A 24,064-nucleotide genomic window follows, 5' to 3' on the forward strand; every position below is an offset into this window, starting at 1 on the left:
TTCTTCTAATAGAGGAGAAGGGTAAAAATGGAATGGGTCCCTAAGAAAATAAAAACCTACTACCAGCTCTTCCAAAATTACAACTTTGTATTCATGTGTTTGTCTGTCTTAGTGGCAAGAACAGCCCTCTCCAACCACTCATGCCTGAAAAGTTTGGGTTACCTTACACTCCTTCCATGCTTCCTCCCACCCATTCAACTCCTGGCTGTGAATGCTTTCCCATCCAACACCCAGCCCTGGCTGGCAGTGTTTTAATAATAATACCATTTGCTAAACCCCTTCCATGTGCCTAGCACTATAGTTAAGTCTCAGAGCAGCACTGTTGAAGTTGTACATTTTTGTGGGAGGACACTGAGGCTTTCAGAAGGTAAGTATCTTGTTGGAGTTCACATGATAATAGATGGAGAACCAGAAACTGACCTCAGGTCTGTCTGACTGCAAAACCATCCTCCTGCCACTATAGCACACTCTCAAAGGCATATGTCTCTTATTTTACAGAGTGAAGAAGTTACTTAACAATAGTTTCGATGGACTGTAAAATCAACAGATAATATCCATATTCATATTGATAGCTCCATTGTATTTAGATAGTGTGAGACAGCAGTATTCACTTCCACCCAATTCAGGGACTTCCTCTAGCAAGGTATTGCAGTTTGGAAGTGGGAACAGGAGAACATTGTCATGACAAAGAGAACAAACAAGTTCAAGGCAAAAAACTAAAATCATAGCCTTGGGATTCAAGGAAAAAGTCATTAAGCACAGAGATAAGTGAAGGACTCTTACCCAAAGGCTCTCTCTGTCCAGTCCAGTTGGCACAGAAGATTTCATTCTTCACATTTCAGCATTGACTGTGTATATTCATCATGTGCGTCTCAGGTGTTGGCCTCCTATAACTCCTGATATGTGTCAATTTATTTATTGCTCTCTTAGACTTTCTAAGAAATTTTAAGTTTACACATTTTTTAGTTCAACTAGTACACTAGGATACAGCAAGAGTGCCAAATTAAATATATATATATAACTCCACTACTGTAACAAATTTACTCTTTTCAAGTTTTTCACTTTCTCTCCAGGCCTTGTAAAAAATCACATATGAATTTTAAATGGTTCCAATGAGGAAAGAGATGCCATATTTTAGTGTGGCTCTTTCACTGCTCCTTTTTTATAATGGTTACTAATATTCTATCAACTTGCCCCCGTTTTCCCCTAATCGATCCCCTCTGTTGAACATTTAAGTTGTTCTCAAACTTTTATTATTGAAAGTAATACTGCAAGAGAATATTTATAAAGAAACTTCTTTTGTTTCCTTAGTTGAAAATTTTGAAGAAGCAGTTACTGGGTCCAGAGGTTCTCTTGTAAGTATTGTATCTCCATTAGTTAATCTCCCATTATTCTTTTTCATCCCTCCCATAAGCAAGCTGATTATTTTCCTAAATGTGGATTTTCAAAGACAAAGCAATAGCTTTGACATTTGTATCATGCCTATTTTTATTAAATAGTGATTTGTGTAAAATGTACACGTAATTGTAGAACTGACTAATGGGTGCAGAGTATAGCACTTGTAACACACAACATTATATATATTTCTCAATAATTGATGCATTAGTCACCTTTCCTTCCCTGAAAAATCATTTATGCATATTAGTTTTCTGGCCACTACAATCCCTTGGAATTAGCTTTTTGTTAATCTACTGGGAAAGCAATCAGCAACCACAGTGATGATAAAAGTAAACAATGGAAGCACCAATTGTGTTGACAATGGGAGCACCAAGAAGAGTCATCCTACTCAAGAGATCATAGAGAAAAATGATTATTTTTCTTTATGGACAAAATTGCTTCACAAAAGATCTGTAGATGGGCTATCCATTTAAAGAGCATAATTTGGGGTTTTAAGATATATTCTATAGGCTTTTCTATGGAAGAGTATTTTGGGTTGTTTTTCACCCCAGGTAGTACATTATGAAACATTCTCACACTGATGTTATTTTATAACTTTGTTAAAAAGGGGGAATAAGTGAAAGAACTTATCTTAGAGTTGTGGGAAGCCATAAGGATACTTAACATATCCTTTCATCTGGCTTCTGGCTGGTGAGAAATGTTCTTCCAGGATGCCTTTAGACACAGGAGAGTAGAAATAACCACTTAAAGGTTGGTGCTTCAGTGCCTTGTTTCACTCTAACCTCCATTCTTACAGACTTGGTTGTATTTTTGGAAATACTTTAAGAAAATTACAAAGAAATCTAAGATGCCTTTCCTTGTGGAAGATACATGAATTTACTGTATCTGTTTTGCTCATGAATTACCCCTGTAGCCTTACAAATATGATAAAGAAATCTATTCACATTCATGTTTTGGCTATTTAGGATAGTTTTCAACATGTAAACGGAAGTATAAGACTAATAAAATATACTAATATCACATTGCAACTGAAATACAAATTTGTGGTTTATTTCCCTCCAAATCTTTGCATATAGATGAAGACGTAACTAAGTCTACTTCTCTCTTGAAAAGTTTGCTATTGCTTCCTAATAATTCTCTAATTGATTTGTGTGAGGTCTTTTGTTGGTTGGCTATTTGTGTTTTTTCTGTTATGTGAAATAGTTCCTGCCATTTCTTTTCTTTGGCAACCCTGAAAAAGCTGAAAGAAGCTGATCATTGCTAATGTATTGAACATCTTTTGAAATCCTAGTGACTACAACCACCAAAAGAATGGACACATGTGCTATCTGGATGAGCACTTCCTCCTGACTCCTTAACAAAAACCTCCCTGAAAGGTTGATAAGCAAACAGGCTTCACAACAGAAGGGCAGCTCATTCCCCAGAGGAACTGACGGAAGCCATACACCCAACACAGGAAAAGAAAGCAGGACATGGGTGATTCTGAGAAAGGTGCAGCTTTCCAGGACAGACAGGAAACTGACATATGGCAATTGAATCAAAGGAGATCGTCAAGTCTCTGTTCAATTGTTTGAGTCACAAAGTCTCCAATCCTTCAGCAACATGGTACTTTGACCATGGCTTGAGCAAAACCAAAGTTATAGGTGATGGTTATGGTGATGAATAAAAGAGCAGTGCACAGTGAATATGAAGAATAAATTCGACTTTGATTTTAGTTCAGGGGTGTAGATAGATATTTTGTTTGGGATTTGTAACTTGGATTTTGGGAGATTGCTTTCCATGAAGATTTTGAATCCTCATAGATAATATATTAATTTAGAGTAGAATAGAGATGAATTCAAATGAAGGGTGAGAGAAGTTGTACTTTGAGGAATAAGAAAATAGGTATAAAAACATTTAGTGAATTTTTAAATCATGCTATAGACAATCATCATTATGATCCTACTTAGGAAAGTCAGAGTCACGAAGCTCTGGATTTAGTTTTTCTGTACTCTGTTGCAAAGGGAATTCTTTGGTAGAGAAAATAGATAGAAGCCTGTCAGCGACAGACAAGAGAGTGGAATGCAGGAGAGCGGGTTCCTAGAGGGATGTCGCTTTCATTCTACTTCCCTGCTTCAGTTTTCTAGCCAGCACATGGTAACCACCTCTCTCTTCTGCTACCTTCTGAAGTTGCTCAGATATATCTCTGTTCCTTTGACCCAGAAGAAGGGCCCCCCACCAGCCACCTCTGTCCCATTACATGGCCCATTAGGCTTACCTTATCTCAAAGATACACTCGAGTTATTGGAAATTTCCCATAAATATTCCCACACTCCTGAAAGTGGAAAGAACACAGCAGGAAAAGACAAACTAGCATGTGTGTTAGTGTATGTAGTAATACTGAGGTTAGAAATGGAAAACACACCTGATACTATGCATTATTATTTAAAAAACAGCAATAAGAACAAATTGGAAGTTCAGAATGAGGCCCTGGAGAGAACTATTCTTTCTCTGGCATTTATTTAAATTCCTCTTTGAGAAATAGCTTTATTTTCAGTGATTTCTTGGGTGAGTAAAATAACATTTCACTCAAGAGTTAAAAGGGGTCAGCTTGGGTCTTGTCAGGGGTGTTTTGGAACTTTCTTGCTGACCTGGAATTAGTGCACGTGCATCTGAGTGCTACTCCAGCCACCCAGCACACCATAAAATATGTTTTCCGCTACAATGATATTGCTGGCAGTGCATAAAACAAATGGACTGGGTCAGAAATAGTCTGACTCCACCTTTAAATGGATTCTTCTGGATGTATGTTACTTTGGAGAGCACTTTCAAAACATTCTTCTATTAAGTTTTCCATTATAATTTTAACTCCTGTCTACAGAAGCTATTCATTAATTCAATTAGTCCTTATTGCCGACTTAGGGAGTGAGTTCTGTATCGTAAGCCCCAATGCACAGATGAAGAAACTGAGGTTCAGAAGCTTTAACATCTTGCCCCAGGTCTCTCAGATGTTAGTAGCTAATCTGGGATGCAAACCAGATGCCTGAATCAAGTCTTTGTTCTTTTCATTCTGCTGCATTGGCTTATCTGACTTGAAACTGCATCAGTTAGGGTTTGGGTTCAGCTGCATACAAAAAAATCCAAGTGACCACCAGTTAGACTAAACAGAGATTTATTTCTCTTCCATATAACAATAAATTCAGACATAAACAGTCTGAAGCTGGTGGAAAGAAAATGCTTTCTGGTTTCCCATGTGATCAGGCACATGAAGGCAGTTGCAATTCCAGCCATCGTGACTGTAATCCAGACTGCAGAAAGGAGTTAGAAACAAGAAGAAGACGTTGCATTTACATCAGGAAAGCAAAGTACTTTTTCAGAAATATACAGAAATGACCAAAAATGTGTCTTACATGATCATTACTGGTCATCTAATCTTCCTAGAAATGTGATTTTTATCTTATAACATTGCTGCCCCAACAAAATAGAAATTCCATCAGTGAAAAGGAACGAAGGAATGGATTTTCTATTAGTACCCAGAGAAGTATCTGTCTCCAAAAATAACTATCTTTCCACTTCAAAAATAATCAAATGTTTTCTTACGGCATTTTTGTCCCAAAGCGTACTCCCACCCCTTGTTTTATGTTCCTCAATTTAGAGCGTGAACACTTGCTGGTCGACCCATAGTCCCTTTGACGGACTGTCAGCCAGCTGTAAAAGGACTATGTATATGAAGACCACACCAGCTAGAGGCCTAAACTCAAGGTTTCATTGTTTTGAAGGACTTAATATTCTTCTAGTTTATACAGAATCTCACTGGGTAAACTTGCAAAAAAAAATTTCTAGAATAGAAGGAGAAGAGTTTGGAATACAAAATTCAACTATTTTTAAGTAATAGAGAAAGGTAACAAAAACTTCAACATTACAGACATCAAATACTTTAGCTAATGAGGTAATGTTATTGAAGTTGGAAGCTGACCCTATCACCATAGGTATCTGTTTTCCTAAGTTACTCATCTTAACCACTGATTCACACTGTTCACCCTCCCACTCGGCAGTGGAAATTAAATGGCTTGTGATTCACAATCTCAGCCTTAGAGAAGAGATTTGTAATAACAGATGTTTATAATGTGCCTCTAGTTTCCCTTGACCTTCTCGTCTTCCCCACTAAATCCCTTATTCTAGACCACGGAATTTTACAAGGGACTTGATGTCCTTGGGTCTTGCTGAGCCAGAAGATATTCACAAAGGCTTGGACGAAAGCTTCTCAGCCATCAAATTGGCTAATTCATTCCAGATTATGCTGAACGTAAGCTCTCCAGAAGAAACCATCATCTAACACAGGGGTGAGGTGGGGCACGGTTCCGGGAGGATCAGATGAAGAGGAGTCAGCATTAATAACGGAAAAGGAAGGCCCAGGGTGATTGGAGAAAAGCCAGGACAGTGTGAGGACTCTAAGCCCAATATTAGAACTTCAAGAAGAATAGAGAGTTCAACAATGTCAAATCCTCTAACATCTGAGGAAGAGAGCAAGATGAAAGCATTGGGTTTAGAAATGTGATGTGATTGATGAGCTTGCTAAGGTAGTTTCAGAGGGACGATAGTGAAAAAGCAAAAAGATAAAGCCTGTACTTGGTAAAAATTTAGAGAAAAGGAAAATTTAGAGTAGGGACCTCGGTGACTGGTCATTTTTGGAAACACCCCTCAGTGAGGGGAAGGAGAAAGAGATAATTGGAGCCAGAGAGACATGCAAGGTTGGTGGCATTTGTTATTAAGACCACATCAGCTAGAGGCTTAAACCCAAGGTTTCATTGTTGGGTTTCATTGTATGGTACAATCTTGGATGTGGTTTTAGTCTATGAGAAAGTAGTCAATTAGAAGTAGGAATAGACAAGCAGATGGAACAAGAGCTGGAGGAGATGACACTCTGAATTAAAATTTAATTAATATCACAGAGAATGCTTTTCTATCATGGTTTCATTAAACACAGAGCCTTCACTTCTAAATATTCAAATACACATATATACATACACATACACATACACCTTTATACAAACTGTAAGTGTGTGGACTGTTAGAAACCTCACTGTGTAAAAACTGAAATTATAACATGGGAAATGTAGAAAGGTGATCATTTAGATGAGAATGCAGATAATAATAAAAATAACACATTTTATGATTTCTTTAAATGTTTATTCATCCCTCCACACAATTAAATAGCATGTCTTTTGGACATTTTTATGATTTTTCCTTTTTCAGCTGTACATACCATGAGAGATACAGGTTCTATAACTATTTGGAGGTATATAGATAGAAAGAGGAATAAGAAAATGTTATGTCCTCTCTCCTCTATTAAAAAAAAAATTCTGTTTTGAAAATGTTTCTTTTTTTGAAAATTTTTTTTGAAAAATGTAAGGTTGATATAACGAGTGCATATGCATTTGGAGGTAATATGTCTATTCTTAACAGTCATTTTAAAAATTTTCCTTTTCTTCGATTTCCTGATGTTTGCCTCCATGTCCAGTCCAGCACTGCTTCTAATTGTTTTATGTTTCAGTCTCATGCCTCTCACATACGAGCAGCAACTCCTTTGTAAAATGGCAAGGAATTGCCTTTTTTTTTTCTTTGAGACAGAGTCTCACTCTGTTGCCCAAGCTGGAGTGCAGTGGCATGATCTAGGCTCACTGCAACCTTCACCTCCTAGGTTCAAGCGATTCTCCTGCCTCAGCCTCCTGAGTAGCTGGGATTACAGGTGCCTGCCACCACCTCTGGTTAATTGTCTTTCTTTCTTTTCTTTTTTTTTTTTTTTTTTTTTTTGTATTTTTAGTAGATATGGGTCATGTTGGCCAGGCTGGTCTTGAACTCCTGACCTCAGGTGATCCACCTGCTTTGGCCTCCCAAAGTGCTGCATTGCCTTTTCAAAATACCCTTTCCCCATTTCCTCTTTCGGACCTTCCATTCTCTTCCCCATATTACTTGATCTCACCCTTATAGTCTCCATCTTGGCATTTACACTGGATCCTCGATATGGAACTTTCAATGAAGTCACTAATGCATTTATTATATATGTCTAATTTGCCATTTCATCTATTAACTCTATTAACTACTGTCATTTTATTTTAAGAACTATATGCTACAATTATAATTCTACTTCATACTGTTTCTGTATTTTATCGCTTAGTGTTGCTTTTTTTAGTGTGGTGTTTTTAAGGCTCTTTTATAACTTTAAGTATTCTAATTTTACTTCTTGGAGCTTTAAAGGTTGTTTATTGTATTTTTTTGGTTCTTTATCTTGGAAGAGTTTTTATTTATCTATTCTGTTAGTTTATTTATTTTATTTATTTATGTATTTATTTATTTTGAGACAGAATCTCGCTCTGTCACCCAGGCTGGAGTGTAGTGGCGTGATCTTGGCTCACTGCAACCTCTGCCTCCCAGGTTCAAGCGATTCTCATGCCTCAGCTTCCAGAGTAGCTGGGACTACAGGCGCGTGTCACCACACCTGACTACATTTTTGTATTTGTAGTACAGATGGGGTTTCACCTTGTTAGCCAGGATAGTCTTGATCTCCTGACCTCGTGATCCTCCCGCCTCGGCCTCCCAAAGTGCTGGGATTACAGGTGTGAGCCCAGCCCTCTGTTAGTTTTTTTTAAATTGTGGACTCAACTTCAGCGATACTCTGTTTTTCCTCATGTGATTCTCAAGAAAAGTTAGCTATAAGTTTTAGTTTTTCGGAAAAGGAAGATGGAAACATAAGGATCATTCATTTGCCTAACAGAAGAGAAAAATATATCTATCTCATAAGTTTACTCAGAGGCCAGAGGGAGCCTCTCTACTCTGTTCTTCACACTGATAGTAGAGTGATCACACAAAAATTGATTATGTTTGTCTAAGTCCATTCAGGTTACCATAACAAAACACATCAGACTGGGTAGCTTACAAACAACAGAAATTTATTTCTCACAGTTCTGGTGGATGGGATGTCCAAAATCAAGGTACCAGCAGATTTGGTGTCCAGTAAGATCCTGCTTCCTGGCTCAGAAAGGATGCACTCTCCCTGTGTCTTCCCCTCTGTGGGCCAACTGAGCTCCCTCAGGCCTCTTTTGCTTGTTTTGTCTGGTTTTGTTTGTTTGTTTGGGGTTTTTTGAGACAGGTTCTCACTCCTGTTGTCACCCAGCCTAGAGTACAGTGACATAATCACATTTCAGGCTTCTTTTATAAAGGCTCTAATTTCATTCATAAGGACCCCACCCTCATGACCTAATAACCTCCCACATTTTGGTGGGACACAAACATTCAGACCACAGCAATGTTACCACCCCGTAGTAACCTTTAGGATAAAATACAAAGTTTCTTCCTCTATGATCTGAATAGACACCGGATAGCACCTTGCCAAATCATTTATTTGTACTGGGCATGCAACTAAACCACAATTCCAAGTCTATTTGCATCCTGGTGGGCCCTTGTGAACTAGTTCCCATCAATTAAATTGTGTTTAAGTGATAAGTGCCTCTTGTAAATTAAGGCAATTAAAGCATGCATACCTTCTCTGTATAGCTCTCCCCACCCCAACCCCTGTGACTATATGACTGGGGTGAAGTTCTCTTTTTTTTCCCCCCCTAGACAGGGTCTTGCTCTGCTGCCCAGGCTGGTATGCAATGGCACTCTCTCAGCTTACTGTAGACTCCGTTTCCAGGATTTAAGCAATTCTCGTGCCTCAGCCTCCCAAGTAACTGGGATTACAGGCGTGTGGCACTACACCTGGCTAATTTTTTGTGTTTTTAATAGAGAGGGGGTTTTGCCATGTTGGCCAGGGTGGTCTCCAATACCCAGCCTCAAGTGATCCACCCACCTTAGCCTCCCAAAGTGCTAGGATTACAGGCATGAGCCAGCATGTCCGGCAGAGCTGAAGTTTTCTATCTACTATCACCACCACTATATCAGACTATGACATGTGTAAACTAGTATAATTTTTTTTTTTTTTTTTTTTTGCTATGCCACTGATATTTGAGGACTTATTTGTTATTGCAGTATAGTCTAGCCTATTGGCCCTCTCTGATACACTTCTTGCCTAGTTCTCCAGGCTCATTGTGCACTATTTTCCTCTTGTATGTTACATTCTCAGCACTCTTGCATTCTTCAGTTTCTTAAATACATTTGTAATTTTATACTTTGTCACTTTGCATATATTTTTTCTGTGTTAGGGACACTCTTTCTAATACTCTTTGACTAATTTGATCTTCAATTCTCAGATCATGTACCAGTTCCTCAGTGGGGGGTCCTTTGTTCTTGATTCTAAATCGTATGCTTTCATTGATCTTCTCTTTCATAGAACTCTATTCTGTTTCCTAATAACAATTTGTCCAATATTTAATTATGTGTTTCGTTGTGCAATGTCTGTCTTCTTTCACTAGTCTGCATGCACCACATAAGGCAAGGAAAAGAACTGTTTTGTTCGTTACTCCTTACATGACCCAAGATGGGGCCAAATATATGTATTTATTAATATTTGCTAACAACAAAATGCATTTGTTGTTGAATGAATGAACTGCTCGCTTCAAACTCTTGCATTTGCTAAGTCCCTAGATAAAGAATTTCTGTTATGCCTTATTATGTGAAATGTGAGGTGAAAAGTATTATGAGCACAGATAAATGAGTTAATAGATGTAAATGTCTTTTGAAACTCTCCTTGTATAAAGCAAATTATCTTTACTAATTATATAAAAACTAAACTGTACAATGTTGAAGACATGCATGGTAATATTGTTTCAATAGATGATGAATAATGATAATAGCTTCATGCCATAGAGTCTTCCCTGAACAGAGAGAAACAAATATATATCTATCTGATACATAGTATTACATACATAAAATATATTTCATCATTGATTATATGTGCATCGTTTTATCTGTCATTTCAAGAGCAATTCGAAAACACACTTTTTTTATCTTCTTCATATCTCTGGAAATTGTCATCACAGTGTTTATCACACAGTAGATTCTCAGTAGGTTTTATGAAAAATAAATGAATGGCTAAATGCATTCATTTTCATCTGATTAACGAGTGTGTTTATGGCCATGAGATGTGGTGACCTCTACACAAATCAAAGATAGACAATAACACAAATTTAATTTTAGAACTTCATTTTCTTTAAGAAATGGCTCATCTACAGGCTTCTGGTAGGATATGATGATTTAATAGGTAAAAATATCTTGAGAGTAAGAGGTTTCTGAGACTTTGAATCAAGTCCAGGCAAACATAAATAACAATGAAATGAGAATACAGTGCATGACCTGTTTGATATTCCTATTACTGCTCTGCAAAATTCCATGAGTAGATTTATACTACACTCATTCCAAGCCAACGTTGACATCGTGACAATTGGTTTCAGTCTTTACTGTAATTGTGTCATTCATTAAAGCATGCAAGATAATGCTGCTTAATCAGAAAACCATTGTTTCTTTGAAATACATGCAAGAGCTATTTTTTCCACTGCCAGATCAGTTGCTTCTGCTAATACAGAAAAACAGATTCACAATGAGACCATTTTGATATAAACCTGAAGGATTGGTTAAAAAAGGTATTCAATGTAGGGCCACTCTGACTTTTGTTCCCTTGAAAACAGAGGGAAAAGTGACATATGTTGAACAAAAGTAAAAGAAAAATAAAGTTGTCATTGGAGAGTCCAATCCAGCTTTTGAAATAAAAGTTTAATTAACAAATGGAGGACTCAAGGTGAAAATCTAAAGTCCCAAATTCTCAGGAGTTTCAAAGAGGGCTTTCTCTCTCTCTCTCTCTTTCTCTCTCTCTCTCTGTGTGTGTGTGTGTGTGTGTGTGTGTGTGTGTGTGTGTGTGTGTGTGTGTTTAATAATGGCTTACAGGTAAAACACAGCAAACAGAGAACTTGAAGCCTCACACCCAGGTTTACCCCCATGCCTGAAACTGATGGATGTGTGTCACCGTGAGGAGATAAACTTATTTCTCATTGTCAACTTCATTCCTGTCTGGGTTGTGGATGAAAGAAAGGTCTAAAGTTGAGAGAATAGGAAAACAAAGGCCCAAACAGCAATCAAATATTAATATATTGAGCAGAGGGAGGGGCTGGGGTCCTTCGCTGTCAGGCTGATTAGCTCTTTGTAAACAAAACAGCTTTAAACTCCTGCTTCACATTGTTAATTAATCTGGCGGCTGACCTTGTTCCCATTCCTGGGGCTGGGGGAGGCCCTGGCTGTCTGGAGACAATCTGACCAAGAGTCATAACAGGGACTTGGGCTCCCCTTAGGGGGCCCCACTCTCTTCAGGGTGACTGTTTTCCTTGTGCCTTAAACTCCTGACCCAGTCCAGCTTTTAATTCATTATTCATCAATTTTCTTAGTCCACTTAAAAAAAAAAGTGGTAGGGTTGCTGCTCAAATAAGAGGGAGGGAGGGTGGGGAGTAGGGAGAGTGGCATTCTGGAAAAAAAGGACAACCCTGTCAAAACATGACAGCCGATCCAATGCCTGCTTTATACTATTCACAGAAAATGCCAAATTCTGCAAATAGTAACCACATGTACATTGGCTTCACAGACTCAATGTTCTGCTGCAAAATGAGACGTTCTTTATTTTAGTGTGTCATCAAAGGCGGTGAAAATATCATTCTAGCCTTCTAGGCTTAACCCTGTGGACTCTCAATGGCTAGAAGTTTAATATGAGCAGCGCACACACCCAGTCAGCGCGAGCAGCAGCCCTGGCCCACGCAGGTCCACCGCACAGAATGGAGATTCGATTCACAAATGTGTTACCCGGACATTTTTATTCATAGCCACGAGATCATTACAGCGACAAGCCCACATCTGACGTTTATGATCTTGTTCGCTTTGCCAAAGTGGAGGAGGGGGGCAGACAGCTTGGGGGATCTACAGCAGGAGGGAAATGGCACCGCTCAGACTCCTGTAAGCTCGTCAGCCAATGCAGGGATTCTGAAGACCCTTTTTCTCGTCCAGGCTCCGCTGGCTGGTGCCTTCCAGGTTTTCTTTGGATGCATGAGTACGAGCTTGTTAGCTCAAATCTGTTGTGCAATTGTCCTTTTTGTGTGCCTGGCTGGATTCCCTAGCACTAACATTTAAAAAGAGCCCATGCAAAGAACTGAACAGGGGATAAAGATTTTGTGAACGACAGACCTGACTCAACCGCAACCAGCTGGCGCTTCTGCTGGGCTCTACTCTTGCCTAGGAATGCTTCTAGCACCTTCCGCGTGACCATTGGCTCTAAAGATGCCTCCTGTTTATCTTCTCCTCCTTAACAAATAGTCTCTGTAGCGGCTGCAGTAAATCTCTTTCAGTCTGGAGGCTACAGCCCTTGGGTGTTTGTCCTTTTTCCTCCCTCCGCTTCTCCCCCCTCAGCCTGCATGTGCTGTGTCTTTGACAATTATTTCAAAATGTCCGTACTTGGCCTCTTGATGACAAACAAAAGAGCCCATAAAGCGCAAGGAAACTTCTATTTCCATTTAGATCGCAGTACACAGGCAGGGTAGCATGTCCCGGGGAAGGGGCATTTGCCTGCTCTGTTTCCCAACTGAGGGGCAGATAATAAACGGCAGGCGCTTCCGCCTACAGCCATCAAGACACAGGACCCGACTCATCCTTTTTAATGGCAATAAATAAATGACGAAAGTTTTAGCCACCAGACTAGTGAATTGGTGGTTAAGCCTCAGGCTTTTATCTCCCTGACCCCTGTTTGAACTCAACCTTGGTTCCTAAGTGCAGGGCAGACAAAGTGGGGTGGGAGGAAGGTTTCTTATCGACATGAACACCCCTTCCAGCTCAACAGAAAGAAATATGATGCCATATGTGTGCCTGTGACTCAGAGCAAAAGAGGGTAGGGAAGGATTTGTTGGGACAAAGTGAGACGAGAGTTAAATACCAGCTATTATTTCTGGATGTCTAACCTATAGCTTAAGACTTGAATAGAGAACATATTAATGGATCCCACTAGCATTTATAGAGGGAGAGGATTATCAGTTGTGTGTGAGGCCGTGTGCACACTGTTGGAGGCAGAAGTTTAAAAAGACAAACTGAGGAAGTTGGAAATGGGGAAGCCCAATGCTGACACTAGCCCAGGTCAATACATATTGAACCATGAATGTGTTAATCGCTGTGTTAACACACTTTGTGTGCATTATTTCATTTTCTCCTGTTTATCTTCTCCTCCTTAACAAGTTGTTGTAATCCTCACAACAACTTTATGAATCAGGTACTCTTGTTTTCTAATTTTACAGACGAGGAAGCTGTGAGTTAGAGAAGTTATGTAATTTATCTAAGGTAACGTGCATGGAAAATGAAGCCAGGATAAAAATCCTCACCTAACTCTGTATTATATCACTTTCATGAAAAAAGTGCTTACTGTGTGAGGTTCTCCAGTTTGATAGATGATGACCCCATTTCCCAGTCAAGATTCCATATGCATATTCTGGCAATTCCAAATGTATTCATGAGAATTGTGGGTCTGACTGTTTGAGATTAAGATGTTATCTTTATGCAGTCCATTTTCTTATCTGAAAAATGAGCATGATGATGATGATCTTCAGTACCTCTTGGTCTGATAGTTTTCAAAATGGTTTGGAGAATAAATGCCTATGTGGAAAATAGGTTTGGATGCTTTATTGGCGATAACTGTTCACCATGCCTTCCAGCAAGATTCCCAAGTACTTTGTCTAAGCCAGGCATCCAACATTGCCAGTAACTTGTTGAGTTCTAGAGTAGTTCTATTCTAATTAGGTACACAGTACTATTCTAAATAGGAATAAGGCAAAGGGTGAATGTTGCTTCGTAGTGGTTGCTAAGGTTGATGATCTAGAAACATTGATCATGTGGGAGAGTGCGCGTATTTGATGCCACAGATATGCTTTCTGGTTTATTAGTTAAGAGCAAGTAGGCATCTTAGGTATTTATATGTTTGTTTTATTTTATGCCAAGGGAAGGCTTGGATAACTTGGATGTCAGAAGATCTCATCTCATGTTCCCAGCTACTTTCCTAGAAACCAATCCACCTGTTCCATTAAGACAGACCTTTGGGCCGGCCTCGGTGGCTCACACCTGTAATCCCAGCACTCTGGGAGGCCGAGGCAGGCAGATCACCTGAGGTCGGGAGTTTGAGACCAGTCTGACCAACCTGGAGAAACCCCATGTCTACTAAAAATACAAAAATTAGCCAGGCGTGGTGGCAGATGCCTGTAATCCCAGCTACTTGGGAGGCTGGGGCAGGAGAATTGCTTGAACCCAGGAGGCAGAGGTTGCGGTGAGCTGAGATCATGCCACTGCACTCCAGCCTGGGCAACAAGAGTGAAACTCTGTCTCCAAAAAAAAAAAAAAAAAAAAAGACCTTTGGGTCTAGACTGTGGTTGCATGGTTGTCTGAGTAAGACCATTGTAGGTATGATTCACCTAAACAGCCTACCATAAGTTAAAAAGGAGTGGCCTTTAGCCACAAAGACCCAAGTCTTAGGGAGTCTTTGAAAGGAGAAACCAGAAAATACCTGGGTATGTTCCTTAGGAATTGTAACATGCCCAGGTGTTTCACTGGCTAAAGGAAAAGCCTAGCCATCTTGCGTCCCAGCTCCAGTTTGCTCCCGTTCCCTTTATCCCAACAAATTACCCCTAACCATGCCTCCCAGTTTAGCTTCCCAGGTTGCTGCTTTCTCTCTCTCTTTCCTTAAGGTTCACATCTGACTCTCCTCTGAAGTATGGATTAAGACCCACATTATCCCTCTGCCTGACTGATTCTGTCGACTATGAGACAAGATGCTATGACAGGAAGTACTCGGGCTTGAAGTTAACTGCACTACAGGTTAAATCCTGAAATCCTGACTCAGTAGCATTTTGTCTTTGCCACCTTTGCCAAGTTTTCTAGCTTCATAAAAATGTCACTTCCCCCATCTCCCAAAGGCATGGAAAAACTGAAATTACATGTATAATATCAGATAACATATCTGGGTAGACTTGCAGTTGGTGCTCATTAAATGTGAATTCCTCACTGTTTACATGCACACCTCATTTTATTGCATCTCACCTTATTGTGCTTTGCAGATATAGCATGTTTTTTACAAACTGAAGGTTTGTGGCAGCCTTGCACTGAGCAAGTCCATCAGTGCCATTTTTCCAAAAGCGTGTGCTCATTCTGTGCCTTAGTGTCAGCATTTTTAACAATAAATTATCTTTTAATCAAGGTGTGTACTTTTCTAGATATAATGCTGTTGCACACTTAATCGACTTCAGTATAAAATAAACATAACTTTCATATGTACTGGGAAACCAAAAAACTTGTGTGACTCCTTTTATTGTGATATTTGCTTTATTGCAGTGATCTGGAAGCAAACCTATAGTACCCTGAGGTCTGCCTCTCAGTGCAGAGCTTACAGATGCAACTTCTTTTCCTCTCCACTTCCTCTATGAAAGAAATGCAGAATGTTTGTCTTCTATGCCACTTACTATAGGAATCAGGCACTTAATAAAAACTGCTAATCAACAGGATGGAAAAATTAACTAATAGATCCCTTCACAGACATTTGCAAAATTTTAAATGATGGCCAAAATTTTAAATGATGGCCTTGGGAGGCAGAGGGCAAAAAACTGAAGTTTCTCTTATTGGGGAAAGTTTCTTCTTCTTCTTCTTCTTCCTCTAGTAATAATAATATAATTAATTAGCTTGGAAACTTCTTTTAAAAAGCTTCCATACACACTGATGAGAAAAAAATAAGTTTACTAGGAATAAAACAGGGTCCAGAAATAGGAAAGTATTTATTTGAATGGTTTCATTCCCCACCCCAGGGAGGGTATCTGTCATGCAGGATTGGTCTGGATAAGTAAGCTAAAGGTTGAAGTGAGTTCAAAAGAGCTGAACCAGGCTGGAAACACAAACCCAAGCTGTGAACATCACCTGGAGGAGCTCAAAGCACTTCAGTTCTGGTTCTCTTTCTAGACTTTAGAAGAACAGAGGTCACGAAATTTATTATTGGCAAGACTATAAATGTCTAATAAAAATAACTTGATTATGAGCTTTTTGAAAAAAAAAATTCAGGTTTTACACAAATGCCTAAGCAGAGAGTCTTAGATTTTTTTCTTACTTTGAACATACTCCCCCATTTTCCTGGCAATATATTTCCATGCTTCTTCAAAAAGCCATTCAAGAGTACTTTAAGTAACAGTTTTAAACCTCCCCCTGTTAAAAAAAAAAAAAAAAAATATATATATATATATATATATATATAATTGCTTAAGAGAAATGAGATTGCTTTCTGCCTCCTGTAACAATTGGTAATGATGTTTAACAACAGAAACCAAATGGAAGTGCTCAGTCTAAATTCTGCACAGCTATGTCAACAACAAAATTCCTAAGAATTTCTTCCTCATTGTCCCAATGAGGCAGCAGCAGGTTCAGATACCGGGTGGGCTTTTTGGACACCACCCGCCCCTGGCAATTTACAGCTAGCAAAGAGTTATAGATGGAGTGACAGCTGCCCAAGCCAACATGGTCACACAGGACAGGGCAGCTTTCCTATCCCTGACTGGGCCTCGACCTCATGGACAGGAGTGACATTACAGAATTTGCAAGGTCTCCAAATAGCCCTTCTCCTCCAGGTCACCTTGTCATCTTTTTTGCTTGTGCCAAAGTCCTTCCCAGATGTCTATGCAACGGAAGTAAAATTTATACTCACGCAGCCTTAAAATGCTGACATTCCATGTTTACAAGGATTGTTTACTCAGAAAATTAATCAGTTACGGTTTTAAATTTTAATTAAAGAATGTTTTCCGGTGTTATTGCAAAACAGACAAAAGCCCATAAAATGTATGTGTGACTGCTGTTGTGTGTTGTCTTTGGATCAAGGCACAGTCTTGAGATCAATCATGCATGATATTTTTGTGAACTTTTAACAGAACAACCTTTCACATAAATTTGGTTCATTAAAAAATATCCATCAAAATAAAAGTCATTCTGAGAAACTCTCTGGAATTTCCTTTTTCTTTCTAATCGGCAACAAATGCTTTTGTACTTGTTCCGTAAATAAAAATATGGGAGGGAAGTAAGCAGACACTCAGTTGTGCAATAGGCTGCTCTTTGCCAATGAACCAGAAGTAACTTCATAGGAAGTTATCCATTCCACTCACATATTGGTCAAGAGGGAATTATTGGGTCAGTGAACATTGGCATGGTGAAAATATTTGGGTTCCAGATGGTGATGTGTGCGAGGCATATTCTTAAGCTTTCCCTTATATTTTTCCATTTTATTTTGTCTTTACCTTGTTTTGTCTGATTATAAAAGAAATATGTGATTCTGATACAAAAAGGAGAAAACTGCATGAATTAAAAGTTTTAATAACCTCCCTCTTACTAAATACGATTAACACATCTCTCTATTTTTGTCAATGCATCTACTAAAATCATTTGTGTATTTATTTGCATAAAACCCTTATAAATGCCAAATAGCTCACCAAATGTGCATAATCCCTGTCCACTGAGGCTCAAAATCTAGTGCTATAACTACTGACAATAGTTACTATAACATCTCAAATTAAAAGACTATGTACCAGCCAAGAAAATTTGCAAAATCTTGAAACCAAATTGATTTATCACAGAATATTTACCACTATAAAAAGCATAATATTACATATTGTTTTATGTTATATATTGCTTAATGACTCTATTATTAATTAGTTTTCTTTTCTGTTTTGTTTTAATGTTGTTGTTGTTGTTTTTGAGATGGGGATCTCACTTTGGTGCCCAGACTGCAATACAGAGGCATGATTATAGCTCACTGCAGCATCAAACTCCCGGGCTCAAGGAATCCTCCTGCCTCAGCCTCTCAAGTAGTTAGAGATATAGGTGTTTGTCACCATACTTGGCTAATTTTTTAAACATTTTTTGTAGAGACAAGGTCTCACTATGTTGCCCAGGCTGGTCTTGACCTACTGGCCTCAAGAGATCTTCCCTCCTCAGACTCCCACAGCACTGGGATTACAACCATGAACCACCATTCCCAGCCCTTTTTAAAGATTTAACAGTGTATTCTAGAACTCTTCTAAGGGCAGTACACATAGCACAACCTCATTCCTTTTCAATATAACCTGTAATACCATTGGATGAGTCCTCAAGTCATGTCTCTACCTTTTGAAAAATAAATCTTTTCACATTGGCTATTGAGTCATTTGGACATGACCCTGGCAGTCTTTTATAATCTCCTTGATATCTGGTATAACAAAGTGTTCTAACACCATCTTGTATATTTCCTACTCCAGTCGTGTAATCAGCCATTTCTCAAGATGAGCTGGTTCCTTCTAGTAGGGAATTGTACTTAGAGACGGCAATCTGGGACCTAGGAGTGCTCATTGTTACTGGGTTGTTCATTGTGTCTTTTTAATGGAAAAACTAAGAAAATGTTTTGTTTATAAGATAAAATACATTAGGAGTTCATATTAATACTTCCTATTCAAATTCAGGACTATGAGATTATTAGTGAACTTCATGTACTCTGTTTCACACCAACGCTTCAGATTTTCAAGATCAGTAAGGATGACAGGATTAGAATATCACTTACTTGTTCTTTTTATTCCACATTACCCCCTAGATCTGTCTCAAAATAGCAATATTAACAAGACCACCAAAAATATGATTAGTACTAACAGTTAACATCCTTTTGTAATGCAGTCCTTTTTGTCCTTAAGTTATTCTCTAGAGGTGTGTGCAAATACTATATTTTAACAAAAATATATTCTTTCTGGATTACTACATAATCTGGCAATACGTATTAAGTTTCTTCTAAAAAGAACTCCATATCCATTAATTCAGGAATTATACTTCTAAAACTTTAAAGCAACAATAAAAAATCTGGACAAAACTATTTTCAACAAAAATTTCCTATTTATTAGAAGGAAAAAAATAGAAGTAGCCTTCTGTCCAAAAATATAAAAGTACTGAATTAAATTGTGATGATTCATCCCTTAGAATATTATGCATGTGTTACAAATAAGTGAGAATAAATAACCAACAGAACCAAATGATGTAAGCATTTTTGTAGAAGAGGAAGAAAAGCAGTAGAAGAATGACAGATGTAAAGATATGAAAAATCCCCAAATTATCACTGGAGAGCACTAAAGAACAATGAGAATGTTAGATGAAGCCAGGTAGGGATGGGGGTAGGGGTGGGGGGATCAAGGGAACTGTGGCTTCCCATTCAAACATACTGGGCTAAGGTCTGAGCTAGCTGAAGATGTCTAAACTACAAAATATTTTTCTTTTTAAATTTTAAACTTTTTATTGAGAAGTAATTTCAAATGCACAGAAAAGTTAGAAGAATTAATACAAAGAACACCCATATACCATTTAGCCACACTGCATATTCTTTACATTGTATATTATGTTTATCCCATTTGCTTTTTTTCTTTATCCATGTTTGTGTGTGTCAGCATGTCTCCATATGTACACATTCACAAAATATATATTTTATTTTTTTTCTGAACCATTTGAAGGTAAGTGAATAACCTCTACGTCGCTTGGTGTATTTTTCTTAAGAATGGAGATATTATATATAACTATAGTGTAGTTATCAAATTCAGTAAATTTGACACTCAAATTTATTTTATTTAACCAATTATCCCTATTCAAATTTTTTTCAATTGACCTTGTTAATATTACTTATAACATTTTTTTCCCTTCAGTGCAGGATCCAGACAAAGGTCAGGTGTTGCTTTGATCTGTCAGAACTCTTCATATTCCTTCAATCTGTAAATTCTGTTATCTTGTATATTGTATGCCATTAACATTTTGAAAAATACGGTATTTGCCCTTTTTGATAGAAAGGGCCTCATTTTGGATTTTTCTGATATTTTGCTATGATTTTACTCAGGTTAGATATTTTAGGACAGTAGTGTGTAAGAGATGTGCTTTCTCATGGCATCACATGTGAGGAAAACAATATCCATTTGTTCCCCATTGGTAATATTAGTTTACATTATCTGTTCAACCAGCTATTTGATTTCTCCACTTTAAAATTACTATATATATATTCAACTAAAGCAGTCTGTGGGGAGCCATTTTAAAATATTCTGATCCTTATCAAAATGTTACCTCTGATTTAGCAACAATTGTTTGTCCTTGACTGATTTACTTTTTACTGTAAGAGTTGCTAAATACTGATGTGCCAACCCCAGCTCTCTCTCTCTATATATATACACACACGTATATATACACACAAGTATATACATACACATATGTATACATAATATATGCATATACATATACATAATATATGCAGATACATATACATATACGTATACATATACATATAAATAATATATATCAATATCAATATTTATTTATAAAATATTTATACATATTACATATTAATATTTATTTATAAAAGGAAATAACAGCTATGACTATTGATGGTATCTTGTATGGGTACACAGTTCCCAGACTCTTACCATAAAGTAACTACTTTTGTTATTACTTCAAATCATAAGGTCCTAACATATGTATACATAGATACATACATATATACACATATATACACATATATACATACATATATACATATATACATACATATATACACATATATACACATATATACATATATTTGTGGTTTTTTGTTGTTTTTTCTTTGAGATGAGGTCTTGATCTGTCACCCAGGATGGAGTACTATGGCACAATCTTGGCTCACTCTAACCTCCACCTCCCAGGCTCAAGCCATCCTCCCACCTCAGTCTCCTGAGTAGTTGAGAGCACAGGCACACGTCACCATGCCCAGCTAGTTTTTTGTAGTTTTCTTTTTTTTTTTTTTTGTATTTGTGGTAGAGATGGGATTTCACCATGTTGCTTAGACTGGTTTCAAACTCCTGAGCTCAAGCGATCAACCCGCCTTGGCCTCCCAAAATGCTGAGATTGCAGCATGCGAGCCACCATGCCCAACCTCTTTCTATATATTCACCAATTAACAATGACTATCCCACTGAACACAGATCCCTCTTATCTGTGCTATTTATTTGTCAGTTTATTATCTATATGAACTCATAAATCCTGATTTTTCAGTGGCACATCATTTGTTCCTATAATTTATTATTTTAGATGCTGCAAGTGTTTTAAAATATTTGACTAGGGGAAACCACATCAAGCTGGCTTGGCTTCAGTGTCCTTGTGATGTATCTGCAATTGTTCTTTCCTTAAATACTTTTCTTTACTTTTAAACATAAAAAATGTTCTAGGCTGGACCAGGTGTTGTGACTCACACCTGTAATCCCAGCACTCTGAGAGGCCGAGGTGGGTGGATCAAGAGGTCAGGAGTTCAAGAGTAGCATGGCCAAGATGGTGAAACCCTGTCTCTACTAAAAAAAAAAAAAAAAAAAAAAAAAAAAAAATCAAAAAATTAACTGGGTGTGGTGGCAGTCACCTGTAATCCCAGCTACTCGGGATACTGAGGCAGGAGAATTACTTGAACCTGGGTGGCAGAGGTTGCAGTGAGCAGAGATCATGCCACTAAACTCCAGCCTGGGCAACAGAGTGATATTCCATTTCAATTAACAGCAACAACAAAAAGTTGCAGCCTCATTTTGTACTTATCTTGCCAAGTGTCAGAATCACCCATTCTCCAAGGATCCCTGGCTTTTTTTTTAGTGAGGCATTGGAGGCCAAGATATCAGAGGTAGGTATGCTCGTTGTTACTGAAATGTCTTTGCTGCATGTGGGCTATGAACTCTTGATACTGGCAACCTGACACTCCCTACCAAAACAAAGATCCACATTGAGAAGAAACTGTCAGAAATATCTCCCTAATTGGACAAGACAAGGATGGTAGACATCAACCATGAAATAAATTGTCAGATTAAAACTGTGGAAAAGAGCTCGGGAGGCAAACTTTCAAAAGAGGCATATAATCTTATTATTTTGTGAAAACAATAAAAGAGGTTTCTCTAGAACTATGACGCTGGGTAAATTATGCATGTGCAGACCTAGTATCCAAAAATTAAAGATAAACTAGGTGTCTAAAACTTGAGCAATAGAAAATGATGGCTTTCAAATTCATAGATGTTGCTTATAAATTAAAGAAAATAAAGAAAAGATTATCCCTAAAGACCACAAAAAAATTCTAGGAAGATATGTTCACAAAGCAGATAAATGCTGATGTTTTAAAATAAACTAAAATAAGTAAACAAATTAGGAAAATGGCAGATGCTATGTATGATATGACAATAAAAATTAAAATTAGATAAATTCAGAGATGAGGTGATCTGATAAAAAGATTTAAAGAGAAGTGACAAATAAAAAAATTGCAAAGGAAAAACAAATGTCAAAGAATTAATAATTTTGAAAACACAAGAACAATTAAACATAACAAATAAGAACTTAAAAGAAGTATAAGATGAAGAAGGAGGAAAAAGAAAAAAATTAAGGTCAAAAGATGTAAAGAGAGAAATAAAAAGGATTTGAAACCAAAAGAAGGTAGGCTAAGAAAATCTAACATACATATAATAGGAGTCTTGAAATAAAAAAAAACAAAAATGCCAAAAAATTCAAAAAACTAGAATTCAAGAAAATGACCAAAAATAAAAGATTGCATATTAATATTTATATATGTAATAGAAATAATATATTTCAATATCAATATTTATTTATAAAAATATTTATTCATATTACATATTAATATTTATTTATAAAAGGAAATAACAGCTATGACTATTGATGGTATCTTGTATGGGTACACAGTTCCCAGATTCTTACCATGAAGTACCTACTTTTGTTATTACTTCAAATCATAAGTTCCCAACATCTAGTAGGAAAAATAAATCACACACAATTTGAGGTCATAGGGAGGATACCAGGAATTTGGTTAAAAATTGGGAGGGTAATTAAGAGCTGAGGTTCAGTCACTGAGAAAAAATTTTCTAAGGAAGGAGTAAGGCGTCATTAGACATGAAAAACTAAATATGGGATCTTGGCAAATCACCAAGCTTCTTTGACTCTAAGAAAGCATAGTTTCCTTATGAAACTGAGATTCAAATATTAATATATTTTGTCTATTTAACTGGATTGTTATGATGACCAAACTAGTTAATAAGTGTGAAGGTGTTTTTTTCTTTTTTTTTTTAATCAGTTGTTTGGTTTACTAATTTCAAGCTTTATTAAGATAGGATTGAAAAATAAAAATTGTAAATATTTGTGCTGTACAATGTGATGTTTTGTTACATGTGTACATCATGAAATGATTACCACAATCAAGCTAATTAACATATCCATCACCTCATATAGTTTCCTTTTTTTTTTTTTTTTTTTTTTTTTAAGATGGAGTCTTGCTCTGTCACCTAAGCTGGAGTGCAGTGGCACCAACTCAGCTCACTGCAACCTCTGCCTCCTGGGTTCAAGCGATTCTCCTGTCTCAGCCTCCCAAGTAGCCGGGACTACAGGAGACCATCCCCGTGCCTGCTCATTTTTGTGTTTTAAGTAGAGACGGGGTTTCACCATATTGGCCAAGCTGGTCTTGAACTCCTGACCTTGTGATCCACCCTTCTCGGCTTCCCAAAGTGCTGGGATTACAGACATGAGCCACCACGCCAGGCCAGTTTTCATTTGTGTGTGTGTGGTAAGAACATTTAAGATCTACTCTCTTAGCAAATTTTGTGCATACAATACAATGTGAAGGTGTTTTCACAAATATAAAAAA

At 37.6% G+C, this 24,064-nt stretch overlaps 1 long non-coding RNA gene across 2 annotated transcripts in view; it reads left to right on the forward strand.

Annotated features, from left to right (window-relative positions):
• The window catches only part of LOC102117521 (uncharacterized), a 43,491-nt gene extending 26,146 nt beyond the window's left edge, over positions 1–17,345 (forward strand). The window contains exons 3-4 of one of the 2 annotated variants that reach the window (XR_010588299.1): positions 1,312–1,355; positions 15,072–17,345. This is a non-coding gene — a long non-coding RNA (uncharacterized lncRNA). Of the gene's footprint in view, positions 1–1,311; positions 1,356–2,689; positions 7,563–15,071 lie in introns of those variants that run through there. The other variant, XR_010588300.1, reaches the window with a different exon arrangement.
• The last annotated feature ends 6,719 nt before the right edge of the window (positions 17,346–24,064 follow it).

Source organism: Macaca fascicularis, chromosome 7, assembly GCF_037993035.2.
Source record: "Macaca fascicularis isolate 582-1 chromosome 7, T2T-MFA8v1.1".
NCBI lineage: Eukaryota > Metazoa > Chordata > Mammalia > Primates > Cercopithecidae > Macaca > Macaca fascicularis.